We start from the raw sequence: 15,777 nt of genomic DNA, 5'->3' as shown, positions 1-15,777 counted from the left end.
GGTTGTCATGAGATGTGGAATTACAATTTAATTTAATTCAAGGACAAAATTAGGTTAGGATTTTCTTGTTGCATTTTCAACATGTACTCTATGATTCTTGCACTGAATTGAAAGACAATCCACCAACTTAATATTAATTTTAGAACACAGTGACCAATTAATTGATCTTAAGGATTTCAAGCTGGATCAGATGAAAAAAATTGCAGAGTTGAGGAGCCATCGTTGCCAAGATCAAGTGTTTCTATGCTTTGGTCCTGGAATGGATGGGGTTCTCAATAGAAGTCACTAGAACCTGCAAATGAGAGGGAAAACAAAAGTGGGATAAGAATATTATAAAAAAAGAAAGGGAGGGAATATTAATAGGGACATTCAGAAATAGGATGGTATAATCAGTCAAGAGGGAAACAAGAAAAAGTGATAAGGGGAAAATTTTCAAGGGAATAAGAGGGAAAGCATAAGAGAGATAGGAAATAGGTAGAAGAATAGGGAGGAACTATATGTATAAGGAATAAGAAGAAATCAGAGGGGATTAAGAAGTGGGAAAAGAGAAGAAATACATAGTATCCACTTTTGATAATGATGTATTTGTCAAATAATGTTGTAACCTGTGCAAAACAAATAAGCTGCAATGAGATTTTCATGCTACTTGTATATAATTTGAACATGCCACCTACCCTGAACTTTGGTAATGGATGTGTTTATTTTGGTTCTTTTTTGCTGCCACTAGAAATCCCTATAGAAACCTAATTCTTCTAAGTGGTAGGTTAGTCATGCATAAAAATTCAAGTAACATCCCTTTTTATTAAAAGGAAAGAATATGCTCGCAAGAAACTTGGTTTTCAAGCAGATACTTACACAATTGCGCCAACAAGCTGATTTTCACAATAATGGTGTTTATTACTATCATTATGATTATGATTATTATTTAATTTTAATTTTCTGATTTTTTTCTTTTTTCTTCTTATTTTATTATTTTAGAAAAAGTGAAACTCAAAAAGTACTCACAGTAGATTGGAGATTTCCTCTGCCTACCAATCTCAAGTTTGACTTTTGCTAAGCTTGCTGCATGAAATATTCCTTGGTGCTAGGCTGAAATATAATCTAGGTCTATGCCCATTCACTAAAAAAAAATACCTTGTTCATCAATGGCTTTTATCTCAACTGCCCCATTCTCGAAAGCTCTAACCACTTCGTAAGGCCCCAACCATCATGTATGGAGCTTTCCCTTAAAATTTTTGAACTTAAAATAATAGAGAATCACCCAATTACATGGTTGAAACAACTTTTCTTGATTAACTTATCATGCCATTTACTGCACTATTGCTAAATCAAAACAATTTGTTGTACAACGTCCCATCTTATCTCATCTAATTCACTTAATTGCAAAAGACGCTGTTGTTGTGCCTCCGAGATATCTAATCCAAACTGGACTGCAGTTCTGAAAGTTTTAATATGGAACTCGATTGGAAATAATACATGTTTCCCGTACACTAGCTCATAAGGTGTATGGCATGTACTGTTCCTCTAAGTGGTTCTGTAAGCCCACAAAGCTTCTGGTAGCATGATTTCCTAATTGTTTTTATGGATATTTACTATTTTGTAAGGATGGACTCAGTCACCTTATTTGTCGAATCGGCTTGGCCATTTTCTTGCGAGTGGTATGATGTAGATTTCCTGTGTCGAATCCTGTATTGATCTACAATTCATTTTACCAGATTAGAAATAAATTGCGGCCCATTGTGAGTAACAATATCATGTGGTACACCAAATCGAGTAAAAATTTCAGTAAATAAGAAATCAAAAAAGTCAATGGACCATTTTTCAAAGGGATCTATCATGACTTGTGGGCATAAAGGCATCTCATTGGCTTGACCAGGTTGGCCCATCCACTGACAACTATCACAACACTTAACATATTGTTTGGCATCCTTAAACAAGGAAGGCCAAAAGTAGCCAACGCGAAGGATTTTATATGCTATCCTTTTGTTTGCAAAATGGCCTCCACAAGGTTCATCATGGGCAACTTTTAAAATATCAAACACATCCTCCTCTCTTACACATCTACAAATAATAAGATCAGGTCCTGTGTAAAATAGTTCTCCTTGAATCCAGGTGTATGAAGCACTATTCTGAATGATCCTCTACCTTTCTCTAGTAGATAGGTGTGGTGGTATTTTTCCTGTGACTAAATAATTTGCTATATTAGTAAACCAAGGGGAGTTTGTTGAAACAACAAAAATTCGTTCATTGGGAAATGTATCATCTGCGGGGATTACTTGGCCAGGATTTTTCAATCTAGAAAGAAAATCTGCTACTACATTTGAATTCCATGTTCTATCAATTATAGTTATATTAAATTCATGTAGTAAAAGTAACCACCTAGTTATCATACCACTAGTTAAAGGTTTATTCATTAGATATTTTTTAGCAGAGTGATCCATGTGTACAAATACTTCATATCCTGTAATGTAGTGTCTGAACTTATTGATAGCAAAAACCACAACTAGGAGCTCTTTCTTTGTCACTATATAATTAAGCTCGACAGGTGACAATTTTTTACTAACAAAGTAGATGGCATATGATTGTTGGTTTTCTTCTTGTCCGAATGCTGCACCAACGACAATATCTGAGGCATCTGAGGAGATATGAAATGGAAGGGACCAATTAGTTCCCCTAGGGACTGGCGCCCGTATTAATTTCTCCTTTAGATTCTAAAAATTTCGTTGGAAAGCCTCGATCCTAGAGAAATCACTATCCTTAACCAATAACCGAAAAACGGGGGCAACTATCCTAGAAAAATTCTCAATGAATCTTCGCTAGCAACCCACATGACCCAGGAAAATTCTCACTTCCCTTTTTATTTTGGTACAGGCAGGTGTATAATGACATCTATCTTGGCTAGATCTACCTGGATACCCTTATTAGAAATAAGATGGCCAAGGATCAATCTACTTTTTTTTTCACTCAAACCAAGGAGGGCCTCTTGGCACCTGTTTAGTACTTTTTCTAAATTCTAGAGATCTTCCTAAAAAGAATCACCAAATACTGAAAATTCATCCATATAAATCTCTACACACTCGAGGTTAGAAAAAATAGCTAGGAATTCCCTTTGAAAAGTAGCAGGATCATTACAAATTTTGAAGGGAAGCACTCGGTAAGCAAATATTCCCCATGGACAAGTAAATGTAGTGTTGTCCTGATCCTCATTGTGATCTGTATTTAGTTATAACCACTGAAGCCATCTAAAAATCATAAGTAGTTTTTACCTGCAAAGGTATCTAGTACCTGATCAATAAAGGGAAGGGAAAAGTAATCCTTGAGAGTGGTTTAATTTAATTGCCTGTAATCAATACAAATTTTCCGTCTCCCATCTTTCTTATTGACTACTACCAATGGGGAGACCCATTGACTATCATATATGGGATAGATAAACTAACATCTAATAGCTTTTGAAGTTATTACTTAACAACATCTCTTATTGCAGGGTTCATTCGCCTTTGGGGTTGACGAATAGGTCAAGCACCCTCCTTAATATAAATATGATGGGTAGAGGTTTCAAGAGGGATGCCTCTCATGTCCTCATAACTCCATGCAAAGCCATCAATATGATCTTATAAAAAACTCACAAGCTGCTCTTGCTGGGATGGGTCCAGGTTTGTGATAATATATAAATATTTTCCTGTGCTTACCTAAAAAATAGTAGTGTCTGGCTCGTGAATGTTTGTGGTAGATACCAAACTCTCTAATGATGATGAGGGTTGTGGATCACAATTTTCCTATAAACTTGGACTAAAAATCTTACGAAGTAGTCCAAAGTCCTGCATTGTGTCCAAGTTACCAAGAAAATTCTGGATCACACTCTCCTTAGTATACTCAGCATATTGATGAATCATAGAAAGATACTGAGTCTCCTGATCACTACTATCATAATCCAACCATAAGGTATCATGAAGCTCCTAGATTGATCTGGGAGGTGGGTACAATGTGACCTTCTTCCTAGAATCCCCATGATAAATATACACGTCACCAAAGCGACAACCTATATAAGCATCTGTTGTAGCAAGCCATGGTTGTCCCAGGATCAGAGGGTGTCCCCCAATAGGGTTCTTTGGTTGTAAAACACTGAAATTTTTGGGGTACTCCCATGAGTCAATTGATACAACTACCTCATCTAACACACCCTTAGGTTTGACTTTAGATCTATCAGCTAGTTCAAGCATAGTGGGCATAGGACGAATGTGAATCAACCAAAGTTACCCCATGGTCTACCTAGTCATCACATTAACGAATACTCCAAGGTCTATCAAGACATTGGGAATGGAGATATCACCTATCTAAAAAGAGACAAATGGATACTGGATAGTGCAGGTTTTATCTCTCTTCGCCCCTAGATTTTTAAGACAAATTTCCCTAATGATTTTAGTACATATAGGAATATGTTTTATAGCCTGCAGTAGAGGAGCCTTTATGAAAAGGTTTCTAAACTTAGAAGTCAGGTCACACTCAGGGTTGGGGTCAACTTTCTCCACAACCAACCTCTCTGGAAAGGGAGGTTGGTTCGAAGAAGAAGGTAAGGACTATGAGTGCATGGGAATAGGCTATAAAGAAACATCATTGTTTGAAAGATTAGGAGTTTCTTCCTCAATTTTCTCCTCAATGATTACCGTAGGTTGTTTTTGTTTTTGTTTTTTTTTGTTATGAATTTATTACACTTCCCGAATTCATATAGAGGTCACTGACCCCAACTAGAATGGTTTGATAAATAGGGAAAGGGAGTGGTCCAATAGAGTGAATCATTTGTACCACTTTATTATTTGGGTTGGGCACATATTGTGTTGGAAACTTATGTGTTCATAATGGTGGTGGCATAGGCTACGTCTACTAAGGTAGAGCAGCTGGTAATGTGGGTTGTGCCATAGGATAAGGTGAATACGATGTAGGATATGACTAAGTAGGCATGGGATAGGAAAAATGAGAGTGTGGTGGTCCTCTCCATCCTTGTTGCCAAGGAGGAGGAGACTTCCCAAACTAAGAATGATACCCATGTTACCAAGATTGAGGATAATTCATATTTTGGAAAAAATATTGTGGCATCTTATAACTAGGAAAATATGGTGCATGTTCATCAATCATACCTGTACTTACCTATGGCCATGATTTTCGTGCTCCCATAGCATGTAATGGCTCAGGTACCGAATGCTCCCCTTCAAATGTTGCTTTCAATCTTGGTATGGATGGGAATTCCTCGGTAGGATGCTTACCTACACATATCACACAACTATTAACACTTTTGACATCTGCAGGACATTCACGTAAAAGATGTTTTTTTCTACATTTTGGACAATAAATGGACAACGTTTCTTGTTCTTCTACTAATTTCTGCTAAAATTTTAAAGAATCTATCTGCTTACTAACAATATTCATAATTTCAGTTTTCATGTTATCCATTTTATTTTCCAAACCAATAATCATAACATCTGTAGATCCAAATATTCTATTCCTAGAATTGCCTCTAATTCCCTTACCGGATCTGGGTTGATTTCGTGAAAAATTCATGCACAAGTCATAAATTTGGTCAAAAGAAAGCTGAGCAATGTCCCCCTATCCTAACAAAATCAAATTATTCCTGAAATAATCCAAAATACCTCGTAAAAACAGGGTTCTAATAGTTCTCATATCAAGTTTGTGTTTCAAAATTTGAAGGATATATAGGAATGTTTCCAAATAATCCTCCAAACTTTCATCATGATTTTTTGGGATAGTGAAAATTTCATCCTACATTTCTCGTGTTTTATAATAATCCTAGTATTTATTTTAAAAAATCCTCTTCATTTGGTCCCAAGAAGTGATAGTATTTCCCCCCAGCCCCATAAACCAATACAAAGTTGAGTCTTTAAGGGTTGTAGGGAATAGTTTCAACTTATGGGCATCCAAATAATAATCATAACTCCTACAAAGTATGTCAAATTCGAAAAGAAAAGAATTCGGGTCCTCATGTACCTTACCATGGAAATGTGGAAGAACTGAAGGTGGGATGTTTTTCATTTGAATGACTGCATTAGGTTCCACAATTGGAAACCCAAAGGTGGGTTGCTCTTCTTGTGGTTGATTCTCACCAACCCCTTCTCCATGCACTTATTCATTCCATTCTGCATGATCTGCCATCCTTTTTCATCCGAACAAACTGCCTCCTGCAAATTGTGAGGGTTCATTTTGTTTCAGACTTAATTTTTTAGTTTCAACAGTCTCCTTCTCCTTTACCATTGAATGTGATACCCCTAAACTACTGTCTCAAGAATCCAAGTGAAAAGTACTAGCTTGATTGATCTATGTCTGCTTGGAGCTCTTGCCTATGACAGAAGACCCACCATGAGAAAAAATTTCCAATTTATCAATATTTCCTCTGCCCTTCCTGGGCTTCGAACCCCTACCTCTCCTAGTCATGCATTTTAGAAAGAAAATCAAATCAAAAAATGATCAAAAGCTGTAAAAAAGCACTTGTTGGAAACAAATCAATTCACTCAAATGCTGCAGCTATCTCAAAAATGTACCTACAACAATCCAATCAATCTGAAAAAATTCCCTCAAGTATTAGAAGCACAATGCAATTTAAACCTTATCCCTACTGCAAAAAGAAAATCAAAATTTTACCAGAATTCCTTTCAACGCCTCCGTGACAATGATGCCAAAATGTTGGTTGTTAAAATCTTTTTAACTCGCAACACTTACTTGTCAAATCAGGGCCTCGTATACTTTGAGGCATAACACAATATATGCCAAAGGAACCTGCCAGTTCTTGCAAATCCTATCTCTACTCCAATAATTAATCTTTCCAAATTTTTGAATAAAAATCTCAATGAAAACCCCTTGATCGCATTCTTGCACTACTCACACAACAAAACCAAGATCATTGTGGATGTTGGGCTTCTTTTAGGATAAAATTAAAGACTTTAAGTCAAATTTACTTTCCAAAAATAAACTCAGGATTCAATGTTGATTTAGAAAAAAACACACTTAGAAAAACATATGCAAAACACCTAACTATTCTTTCACTTAACCAATATTTGCAATTAACCAGTTCCTGCACTACTTTAAATCATCAATCACTTCCACACTGTATAAGACATAAAGAATATATTATGGTGCATTCAAGATACAAACCATATAAATGTGCTCAATTCAAAAACCACTCTTCCTTTCAAATGAACTTGTAAAAGAAACCTCTCAAACCCTTAATCAAAGCTCGTGCTAAAGTGGAAAATAAAATCAACAATGAACTATCTTCTAAAGAGATTTTCCACACATGTGAATATAAAAAAGAAAGGAACCATCTATGCTTTAATCAATTCAATACTACTTGATTCACTCTATAATTCGAAACCAGATCTTAATCCAACATTCCTTGTCTTGAGACTAAATATAAAGACACAATATGGGATTCAGATTCATTCAATACCCAACATTTACACCAAAATACTATGTTCCTGTACCCCAGAGGCATGAGAAAATGAGCTCACTTGATCGAGTTCTTCTAAGACCCTGACTCGTTTTGAATGGGATGAAACCAGTCGATTATGAATATAAAATACTCCCCACAGACTAGTCTTATGGATTTTCCACAGTTCCAGGCTCAAGAAAGCAGAGTATGCTCGCCACAGACTTATAGTTATGGTTCTATTACTTAGGTCCCACAATATATTAACAAACTTTTCAATATAAGCAATAATCGAAGTGCAAAAGTATAAACTAAATTGCGAGTTGACTAAGATTTCTCAATCATGATTTAAACTTCAAAACCCTATTTTCATTGTCGACAATACTTGTAACGAAAGAATAAGATAAAACTAATTACCAAGGGTTTGAATCCATGTCTGAAAATTATCCAAAGGTAAAATACAGTGTTACAGTGATCCTTCAAAACACAGTCACACCAACTTTCCAGATCTGGATTATTACCACACATTTCAAGAAAAGAAACTCCTTATACAAATCATAATCAACCAGGGTTTCATAACAGTTCATATACCAATCATTGAGAAAAATCACACCATAATAAATACACACAATGTGATTTCTAAGGGAGAACGAGTTGGGTTGGTTGGGCCCTAGCCAACCAACTCGTTTCCATGCAAATAAAAAGACATTAACTTATAAGGTGCAAGGAATCATTCACAGAGTTAAAATCAAAGATTATTTGAACCTAACATTAAAGCTCCCTTTTTATTGATAGAATTCTCTACTCAATACATCCGATATGGAAGGATCTAGCTCTAGAGGAGATCCAGGCGATACAAGTCTTTTATCACAAAACTACAAATTATCGAATAGTATTGCTAACCTATGTCTTCCTATGACTCGATATTTAAACATTTTTACAACAAGTATTTGGCCACATCGAGCCATTCCTCACAGAACAAAAATGGAGGTCGTTACTAAAAAGTCCATAACAACAAACCTCTCCAACAAACAATATTGTTTCATTCATGCTCTACTTTATCTCGAGCTATATTTAGTAGGAGGGGACCAAAATTGTAGCTGCTCTACTAGAGACCAGGAGTGAGAAGCACACATTTTCTTCCTTGTTTTCCACAAATACCCTATATCGCCAACTCACATTGACTAACAACCAAATTTCTTCATCCAACGGTCCTCCTAAACTAGTGCATGAATTAACCTTAGACTAGTGCAAGAATCTCGAGGTTGACTGCTACATGTACCAAATATACTTCAAATCATGGTAAATGACAAATATCGACAAAAGCTCATAAGGTAACATGACTATAAGCACACAGTTATAAAAATATGAATCTATTGAACTTTCCTTTAAAGATGAGCAACCTTTACCCAATTTCTCATGGATGTATTAAAAATAGGTTAAAATGCATACATAAAGGTTTTATTCAAGTTGTGAAACAAAGGGTAAGATGGGGTTCTATAGGTAAAAATTAGGGTAATTCTAGGACCTAACGGGATTGATTGAGAATGCTAATCCAACCATCCCCCCCTGTCTAAGTTGTCAGCGTGAGGAATTGAGATGGAGGGCTTCTGGGGTTGAGGGATCTCTAGACAATAGGGTCGTCTATGTTTCTCTCCTATATGTTACACATAGGGTTTGAGATGTTTCTCCCCTATCTTATTTTTTTCAGAGTATACCCCAATTGGCATCATATCCACAAGCATGGCTTGTTGGGAATACCGCTCCCCATCTGGCCAATGGGTTGAGAGTGTGCTTGGGGGTGTACAACCCAATATGATTATGATGTAGGCGTTCTACCACATGACTCTTGAGGGTCATTATTGGGAAGATCAGTGGGCAATAGGATGGGTTGAAATGTGCACCTCTCTATCACCTATTGCTTGATATGGGGTTGTAGATGTTTAGCTCCCCCATGAGATTCCAGGTTGAGATTTACTCCCTGATGTGCTTTTGGGTTGATATATGCTCCCTATGCCGTTCTGAGTTGAGACTAAGCTCCCTGATGTGGTTTCAGGTTGATATGTGCTCCTTGATATTGTTTTGGATTGAGATGTGCTCTCTGACGTGTTAGATGGTGGTAGCTTAGGCTCCCATCCAATGTAAAATCGTTATACTTTTAGATTCGATAAATTTTAGCATATGAGCAAAGAAAATCAAGAGATAATAAAAGATGAGCAATGATGACATTTGATGACGAGATACTTGAGACATGATATGATTTGATGATAGAATACTTGCGATGATTACATGATGTAGTTGGAATTTCTCCCTAGCTGAGTGGTAGTGTTAATTTGGAAGCTTAGTGACAAATTCCAACCATGGGACGAGATTCCTCTTTTCGAGAGGACCAATTTGACTATTGAAGTGCTCAATTTCGATAAAGGAAAGTGTTTTTTGAATTATAAGCCCACATGTGCATATTTGATCAGGTTGTCCCTAAAGAAAATTGGACACCCTTGTAAGGTGATAAACACAAGTGACCTCAACCTCATTTGGACATCATCAAGAGAAATTACTCTATTCTCTTTCTTGTTTTTGTCTTGCATAGGTATGATGCACGTCCATGGAGAATTGGTTCACACAAAGAAGAAATTGCAGGGTCCAAAGCTCACATCTCTATTTTAGGGTTTTGGGTCACAATTGCAGGCTTGTAAAGGGGAAGTTTCGACTGTAGTCGCTAGCATGCAGGCTTATGCATGCAACTAGAGGGTTTCAGTTGCATGCATGACATTCTCTCCATGTGACTGGAGTCTAGGATTTGGTTTTTTAGTTGTCTAAAGTTTTCCCTCGTTTATCGCAATGTTCGGTAGTTGAATACAAACATTGACAGTTCATTACAGGCTTCTGAATCAAGATTTTGAGTATGAGCATTATTGGGTTCATCTCATGGATGTTGTTTAGTTTATTTTTCTAGATAGGTTTATGATTGAAGACATGGATCATTGTACTCTCCCTTTGCTGAATCATTCAATGACAATATAATAAGAAGAAGAATTTGAAAGGGTTTTCCGCATAGTGGGTTTTTCATTGGTTTATGATAAATCATAGTGTCTCTATGTGTGAATGATTTTATTCTATTATTCCTTTATGTTCCGTTGCATTGATGAAGATATTTTTCTTTCTACATAGTTGCATAGGTTGCTGAATAATGATGTAAATATGAATAATGTTATGATGTTATGGGGTGAATTTAATACGGAAATAATGAAATGAAATTATCAAAGAAAAGAACAATATATCCCTAAGAAAAATTAACAAGATGTTTGTAGATGGTGGCATCTACTACTTCTCTTGAAGAAGCACTCTCCTTCCTCTAGTTTGTAGCTAGAGGTGTGTCCATAATCTTGTAGTTCTCCATCTCTGAAGTATTTCAAAGGAATACTTCTCCTGACTCATAAATAACTCACCATCACTCTGCCATACTTCCATCCCAAGGAAGTAATGCATCAAGCCCATGTATTTCATCTCGAATTATCTTGCAAGATCCTCTTTGCAAGAGCTAATCAATTGTTTATCCCATGTAAGTATCAAGCCATCAACATACAAAACCAAGATAAGAAACTTGCCATATACCACAATGTGATAGATATTGGCATCTTCTTCACTTTTGGTGAAGCCAAATCCACTAAGATATGTATCAATCTGAATGCCATGCTTGGGGTACTTGCTTGAGACCATACAGGGCTCTGCTCAGTGTGCACACATGTGTCTCCCTGTCATATGTCTCAAATCCCTTTGGATACTCTATGTAAATTTCTTCCTCAACAACAACATCGAGAAAGGCAGTCTTCACATCCATCTGATGGATCTTCCAGCCCATCTGTGTAGCTAATGCTAAAATGGTTTTGATCGAGGAATATCTTGCCACTGGGGAAAATGTTTCCTCATAGCCCACTCCCACTACCAGCGAGAAGCCTTTGGCCACAAATATGGCCTTGTACTTCTTGATGCTCCCATCACCTACATGCTTCTCTTTGTAAATACATATGGAACCAACCACTGACTTGTTATCTAGTATCGACACCACCTCCCATACAATATTCTTCATGATGGAGTCATACTTCTCCACCATGGCATCAACCCACACTAATTGAAAAATTGCTTCCTCAAATGAAGAAGGCTCTGACTCAATGAGTTCTGTCATGAGATCCATGTACCTAGTGAACCTCTTTGGTTAAATCCTCTACCTGTGCACATATGTAGGAGCTCCCAAATTCTCCTGTGCATATTATAACAATATTTCAACTTCTCTGGTTCTCTTCCTCCCCTCTTTGGAATATTCTAGTTGAGTGGGTGTCTCCACTTGGTATCCTGCCTTCTCCTCCTCTTATGGGTGCTCCATAACATCCTAAAGCTCTACATGAGGCTCCTACTTAGTAACTAAAATCTCCTCCTTCGGTGGGATACTCATCTCTCGCTCTAGAGAGAATCTCATAGTCTTCTCCTCATCAAATTTGACATCTCTCCTCACTACTATCACTGTGAGTGAGGGAAAATACACCCTACAGTTATGTGGAATCTTTGTGTATCCTACAAAGACTCCCATATTAAATGTAGGCTCCAATTTTTTCCTGCTATCTTTGGAGACATGATAGTACACAGTAGTTCCAAAAATTTGAAAATGAGATTCATCTCACTTTCTCCCAGAGAATGCTTTTGTCCTAGAGAAATATTTTTTGGGTGTGATCATGCCAAGTATTCTATGAGGGCTCCTATTCTGCAAATAAACTACGATGTTTCATGCTTCTTCCCATAGATGTAATGATAGCCCTTGATAATTCAACATGGCTCTTGCTTCTCCCACTATACTTATGTTCTTCCTTTTAGCCACCTCATTTTGTTGTGGGTTATGGGGTGCTACCAATTCTATTATAATCCCCTCTTTGTAACAAAAGTCCTTGAAGGTGTTAAGACATGGGTTAGTCAATCTTAAGAGATGGGGAAGCCTTGTATCAAGGGTGCACTCTACACGAGCATCGAAAGGGAATCAGGTTAATATTCCCGAACTGAGACATGGCGGCGGGCGACAACGTTAGGAAATCCGAAGACATCATCCGGGGCCCCAGGAAGAGTTATATTTTCTTTTTAACAACTTTCCCACCCTAGAATTGGTTCACCCAAAGATAGGGTCCAGCAACTAGAAGAACACTACATGTCTTGTAGTGTCTGGTGTGCCCTTGACAACCCTTGAAAATATGGAGGACCGAGTACCATTCATGCCCGGTCGTACTCATAACCACATCAGGTCTCCAAGGTGAACAACCTCTTGTCAATAGAACAATGTAGGTAAGGGGATTCGGCAAAACGGATCCGTAACTTCAGGAAAAGGATTGTCTTTGAGGGCTGGGCCTAGGGGTTTGCGCCCTCAACTTGTGGGCTGTCGGCAGTATCTCGCGGCGAGGGTGGGCAGTCGCGTGTTGATTGGGCTATGGGCCTAGAATGCCCCTACTGGGGGATTTTCCCTAGGCGACAAACAATCAACTTAGAACTAGTACAGACAAGGGGAATCTGACTGTTTAATTAAAACAAAGCATTGCTATGGTCCCTGCAGATGTTGACGCAATGTGATTTCTACCTAGTGCTCTGAATGTCAAAGTGAAGAAATTCAACCAAGAGCGGGTAAACAACATGAGTAACTATGACTCTCTTAAGGTAGCCAAATGCCTCGTCATCTAATTAGTGAGGCGCATGAATGGGTTGATGAGATTCCCACCATCCCTATCTACTATCTAGAGAAACCACAACCAAGGGAATGAGCTTGGAAGAATCAATGGGGAAAGAAGATCCCGTTGAGCTTGACTCTAGTCCGACTTTGTGAAATGACCTGAGAGGTGTAGAATAAGTGGGAAACATTTTCGGTGCAAGTGAAATACCACTACTTTTAACATTATTTTACTTATTCTATGGGGCGGAGACAGGGCACTGCCCCTGTTTTTGGCCTTAGGGCACGTTTCGATGGGTCGATCCGGGCGGAAGACATTGTCAGGTGGGGAGTTTGGCTGGGGCGACACATCTGTTAAAAGATAACACAGGTGTCCTAAGATGAGCTAAATGAGAACAAAAATCTCGTGTGGAACAAAAGGGTAAAAGCTCATTTGATTTTGATTTTCAGTACGAATACAAACCGTGAAAGCGTGGCCTATCGATCCTTTAGATTTTCGAAATTTGAAGCTAGAGGTGTTAGAAAAATTACCACAGGGATAACTAGCTTGTGGCAGCCAAGAATTCATAGCGACATTGCCTTTTTATCCTTCGATGTCGACTCTTCCTATCATTATGAAGCAGAATTCACTAAGTGTTGGATTGTTCACCCACCAATAGGGAACATGAGCTGGGTTTAGACCGTTGTGAGACAGGTTAGTTTTACCCTACTAATGAACTGAATCACAATAGTAATTCAACTTAGCACGAGAGGAACGGTTGATTCACACAATTAGTCATCGCGCTTGGTTGAAAAGTCAGTGGCACGAAGCTATCGTGTGTCGGATTATGATTAAACGCCTCTAAGTCAGAATCCATGCTAGAAGCGGTTCATGTTACTCTTCGACTGTATCTCGACCCACAGTAGGGGCGTCGCTTTGTCACCCCTCGGGGCCCTTGTCATTTGCAAACCGTGATTGTGAAGCATCTCGGTCGGGGCAACTTTGAATTTCAATTCCAAACGGTCATTGAGAAGAATCCTTTGCAAATGATTTAAATATGCGACGGGGTATTGTAAGTGGCAGAGTGACCTTGCTGCCACGATCCACTGAGATTCAGCCCTTGGTCACCTCAATTCAGAGCTTCGCTCTTGTCACAGATTTTTCAAACAAATCTAGACAACTCTCTCGCTCTTGTGCCTTTGTCTCATCCTCCAAATGACAATTTTTTATTGCTCACATCTAAGAAATGATTTTCTCAGGAGCGAGAAATTTAGGGTTTCCATGTCGAGACAGAAAAGGCGCCTAAGTCTGGGGAAACATGGGGTTTCCATGTCGCACCTCGGTTCCCAAGCCTGGGGGAAACTTGGGGTTTCTATGTCACGCCCCGACGCCCGAGTGCTGGGAAAATTGGGGTTTCCATGTCGCACCCCAATGCCCGAGTCTTGGGAAACTTGGGGTCTCCATGTCGCACCCCAGTGCTCGAGTCTGGTATCACTCGAGAAGTTGTATGACTTTCAAAACTGCTTTCAGGGGCTGGTGAATGCGAAAACCCACAGTTCCACAATGTTGTGCGAATAGGTTAACTTGGGAACAAACAAAGATCTGAAGTTTGTGAATCTCGGTACATGTTGCACACCAAAAGAGTAGTAACATTTTGTTTGCATGTTTAGACAATACTGTGATGTGTTCGCATGGACGTACGATGACTTGAAAACATATGACGTGCGAATAATCCAACACATCATTCCAATCAAAGAAGGGGCGAAGCATTTTCAGTAGAAGCTAAGGAAGGTACATCCATCACTTGAGCCTCTCATACAAAAAGACTTGACTAAGATATTGGATGCTCGGATCATTTACAAGGTTCGTCATTCCATGTGGGTTTCTAATTTAGTCCTTGTTAGAAAGAAGTCTAGGGAGATCCACCTGTGCATTTATTTATGAAACCTTAACCGTGCCTCAAACAAAGATAACTACCCAGTGTCGTCAATGGAGCACATATTACAAACAGTATCTAGAGCAGAGATGTTCTCTTTGTGAGATGGTTTCTTAGGATACAATCAGGGTCTGCTAGCAGAGCCAGACAGACTGAAAACAACATTTTGTACCAAGTTGGGTACGTTTGCTTTTCGTAGAATGTCGTTTGGGTTGGTAAGCACAGGCGCTACATTTCAATGCTCAATGGACATCGCTTTTCGTGGGCTCATTGGATACAGCGTAGTGGTCTACCTCGATGACATGAAAGTCTTCTCTAGACATTGGTTAGACCACCTGCACCATCTCAAGAAAATATTTGAGCGATGTCAAAAGTACGAGATATCCTTGAATCCCAAGAAGAGCATATTCGCAATGTCTGAGGGTAACCTCCTTGGGCACATCATTTCCAAGAGTGGGATCAAGGTAGATTCATACATGGTCTAGACTATCACGCAAATTCCTCATCCCATGAACAAGAAAGCTATGTAGTCCTTCCCGGGGAAGATCAACTTCCTTAGAAAGTTCATCTCTGATTATGCACAAATTGTCAAACCCATTGAAGAGATGGCCAAGAAGGACGCAGTGTACAGTTGGGGAAAGAAGGAAAAGGAAACATTTTCCTGGATTAATAAATCTATCACAGAGACACCTACACTATAAAGCCCAAACTTCAACAAAGAG

At 38.5% G+C, this 15,777-nt stretch overlaps 1 pseudogene; it reads left to right on the top strand.

Annotated features, from left to right (window-relative positions):
• Positions 1–12,748: 12,748 nt before the first annotated feature.
• Positions 12,749–14,255, top strand: LOC149171842 (25S ribosomal RNA; annotated as a pseudogene).
• Positions 14,256–15,777: the final 1,522 nt, after the last annotated feature.

Source organism: Pinus tabuliformis, chromosome 4_2 (assembly GCF_031772625.1).
Source record: "Pinus tabuliformis cultivar Carrire ecotype Pingquan chromosome 4_2, CPIR1, whole genome shotgun sequence".
Classification (NCBI taxonomy): Eukaryota; Viridiplantae; Streptophyta; class Pinopsida; order Pinales; family Pinaceae; genus Pinus; species Pinus tabuliformis.
Note: the sequence above shows the minus strand (reverse complement) of the source record. Positions and strands in the feature narration are given on the sequence as shown.